A 4,164-nucleotide genomic window follows, 5' to 3' on the forward strand; every position below is an offset into this window, starting at 1 on the left:
CCAGCACTCAGTAAGACATAGGCAGGCAGATTTTAGTGGGTTGGAGGCCATCCTGGTCTATCCCACAAGTCCAGGACAGCCAAGGCTACACAAAGAACCCCTGTATTAAATAACACACACCATATGGTGAGAGGGCTCAGCAGGATAAGTACATTTAGTGCTCTTGTAGTGGACCAAGGTTCATTTCTCAGCAGCTCTCACATGTTCTAACTACAACTCTGGAAGATGCAGTATCTTCTTCCTGTGGCTGCAGGAGGCACATAGTACATACACATTTGAGGGCAAACACCCATCCACATAAAAGAAAACCTAGATCTTCAAATTTTTCCAGAGTATACAAAATTAAAATGATGGCTTACTTCAATTAATAACAAACGTTATGTGCCATCTAGTTTTTTAGTGCCTGTGCGCGCGCGCACACACACACACACACACACACACACACACTGACGTAAACACACAATATTTGGAGAGAGACCAATGGCACTTTTTAAACAAAACATTAGCTAACACATTGCAATGCCACACTAGAAAATTATTCATTATAAGCTGTGAAAAGACAGATGTGATGGTCTTGAATTAGATGCAAACACAATTTACAGATGACATGATACTATACATGGAAAGCCATTGAGAATAAATAATAAAGCTATGTTAAAAATAAAAATTCAATAAGATTACAGGGTGGGATATTATTATCTAAAACTGAAGTGCTTCTGTGCAGGAATAAGTATCTGTTAGGTAATAAAATTGATTAAATAATAACAATAGTAATAAAAATTTAGGGAATAAAGTTAGTATGAAATGTCTTTAAAAAAGAATATCAGACACTCCAGAAAGTCACAAAAGTAGCTTGAAGAAACTGAAAGAAAATTCCTTCTTCTCAATTAAAAATGTCCTCAGATTTTAAGTGTATGTATCCTTCCATTTATTTATTAATTTATTTATAAATGTAACAAGTTTTTGTGCTGCTATTGTAATCATAAAATGTCACACAAAATAAACATGTAGAGTTGTTATTAAAAAGTTGAGCAGAAAGAGCACTGAGGGATGTATATTCCAAGATGGCAAAGCCCATTTCAACACACTTGAAATTAAAGGAGATTTACATGAGTAGATACAAACTAATAGGATAAAACAGAAGCCTCCAAAGTGGCCCAGTCTCATTTAGAAACAGGATACGGGGCAGGTGTTGTGGGACTCACCTGTAGTCTAAGCACTAGGGCAACTAGGGCAAGAAGACCAGAAGTTGGAGTCCACCATGGGCAGCATGATGGAATGTGGCTTGGATAGAGGGAGAAACAGGAAGAGGAGGGTTAGACAAAGAATAGAGGAAGAGGAGAGAAGGAAGAGATGGTGAATTTTTGTTTTTTAATTACAGCATTGTGCTGGCTACTTTCATGTCAACTTGATATAAGCTAGAATCATTGGAGAGGAGCCTCAATTGAGAAAAATGCCACTCTAAGGGGCTGTAGGAACCTGCAGGGCATTTTCTTAAGTTGTGATTGATGGGGGAAAGCCTAGCTTAATGTTGTTGGTGCCATCCCTGGATGGAGGTCCTGATTTTTATAAGAAAGCAGGCTGAACAAGCTGTGAAGAGGAAGCCAGTGTTCAGGACTCCTTCATCTGCTCTTGGCTGCGGGCTCATATCCTCATTAAGTTCCTATTCTAGGTTCCTTCTATGATGAAGTGCAATGCGGAAGTATAAGCTAAATAAGCCCTTGTTACTCGGCGGTGCTATTTTCTTAAAACATTAGAAATCCTAACCAGGACTTGCTACCAGAATGGCAGGGTGTTGCTGTCACAGCCCTAGCCATGTGCTTTGGGAGAATTATGGAAGGACTTTGAAGAATCTTTGAGCTTGAAAACCCCAAAACGTGTTCAAAGCTTGGTGAACTGTTCTTTGGGAGCTTAGAAGATAAAAATGTTCAGAGCAAATCAGAAGATGGAAGCCTGGCTTTTGAAGTCTCAGAGGGAAGCAAAGACTATCAGGCTTTTTTGGGTTCAGAATCTGGATTTTAGCCAGCTCGAGCTGAATAATCAGCTGTAATAAACAAAAGGACAGAACCACAAAAACTTTAGCTTTAATGGGACAATGGAGGCTGGTCAGGTAGGGCTGAAGGACAGATGTGGTTAAGAAGAAAGCAGCATCACTGAGATGAAGTCTTCTGTCTTCTTGGAAGTATGTCCTCAGGGTCAGCACATTGAAGCTGTGTTCCAGAAGTGGCCAAGGTTGTACCTCATGCTCAACTTGTGATGTATAAGACACTCTCAGTTGATACTGGTTTTGAAGGCATGAAGGGGTCATGAAGAACAGGTGAGTATTCTCCCTATGGGGTAGACCTGAAGGCCCTGAAAGGAACCCAGGAAAAGCAGCCCAGTTGCAGGAGAAGAACCCAGCATTTTGATGATGCCAGTTATATGGAAGAGTGCCCAAACTAGCAGCACCTGTGGAGTAGAGCCAGCTGGAGCCTCAAAGACAAATTGTGCTTGCTGCAGAGGGTGGAGCCAGAACAATGAATGAAGCCCTTTAGGGAAGCCTAGAAGACCATAAGTGGATCCCAGACATTGGGTATTGAGTTATTTACTCTGTTGGAGTTTGGTTTAGATTTGATTGTGCCCTAGTTCTTCCCCTTTAAAGCAAGAAAATGTTTAACTTACTTCTTTTTGTTTTATAGGAACCCACAGTTGTAGAATTTGGATTTTTTAAAAAGAGACTTGGAAAAAAAATGTTTTTTTTTTTGTTTTTGTTTTTTTTTTTTTTTTTTGTTTTTTTGAAGAGACTGAATTTTAAGGTGTTTGAATTTGTAAAGATTGTGAGACTCATTAAGTTTCTAAAATGTTTTATATTTTGGTATTTTTATTAATGTGTGATCTTGGGGATGAACAAGAAAGAAAAGGTTGTGGCTTAACAATGATGTGTTTACATGTCAAGTTGACGAGGAACAGTTGTCAACTGGCTAGATTTCCATCAACTTGACACAAGCTGTAGTCACTAAAAAAGAGTGAGCTTTAATTGAGAAAATGCCCCCATAAGATTGGGCTGTAGGCAAGCCTGTAAGGCATTTTATTTAATGATTGATGGGGGCAGGCCCATCACTGTGAGTAGGACTCTGGACAGAGCTCCTGGATTCTACAAGCAAACAGCCTGAGCAAGACATGTGCAGCAAGCCAGTAAGCAGGTGTCCTCCGTGGCCTCTATGTTAGTCCCTGACTCCAAGTTCCTTACATTTGATTTCCTGTCCTGACTTCCTTCAGTCACGTAGAGTGATGTGAAAATACAAGCCAAATAAAACCTTTCTTACTCATGTTGCTTCTGTAATGGTGTTTCATCACAGCAATAGAAACCCTAACTAGGACATGGACTAAGATTATATTTTATCAGTTATGGTTAGAACTAGTGGGTCTTTCAAAAAAAAAAAAAAAAAAACAAACAAACAAACAAAAACCTATTCTACACATTGTGTAGTATTTTTTTTTCACTTTTGATGGCAAATGTATCATGGTACAATCCTGACAGTTTGTTTTCTTTTAATTTTTAACTATTATATTAAGAAAAATATCTTGGTGGTTTCCAGTATTGACTCTCCCAATTGAGTCAGCTATAAACATCCTACATGCTGATTTTTATGGAAACATGAGTTTTCATTTCTTTGTATAGATGTCATCCTGGAGTTAATTTGCTTTGCCTGATGAGAGCTGCATGCATGATTTATTAAAATAAATAAATAAATAAATTTTTAAAATGTTGTAAAATTTTATAACCATACTAGTAATATAAATGACCCAATTTCTCTGGATCCTAACCAATATTTGTACACCCCCCTATTTTTATAAGTATCCACTTTGAAGCCCTAATTTGATTTGCTTCTTTCATAAAGGTTTTGTGATGCTTTAGATACCTGAATTCTAACGCTGAATATTTTCATGTTCTTTTCTTATCATTAAATTGTGCTGTTTGCTATCTATTGAATTTTATTAGTTCTTTCTGTGTTGTATGTGACGATTAATATTTACTATTGATCTATCTTCTGGTAAAGCTTCTGTTAGTCCTAAACAGCTGTATACCCAAATCACCACACAGAGACAGGGATTTAATTAACCTAGAACACAATTTTGGACAATAATTACTCTATCCTAAACCTCCAAGCACTCATAGTTTCC

Source organism: Psammomys obesus, unplaced genomic scaffold (genome assembly GCF_907164565.1).
Source record: "Psammomys obesus unplaced genomic scaffold, mPsaObe1.curated_primary_1811, whole genome shotgun sequence".
Lineage (NCBI taxonomy): Eukaryota > Metazoa > Chordata > Mammalia > Rodentia > Muridae > Psammomys > Psammomys obesus.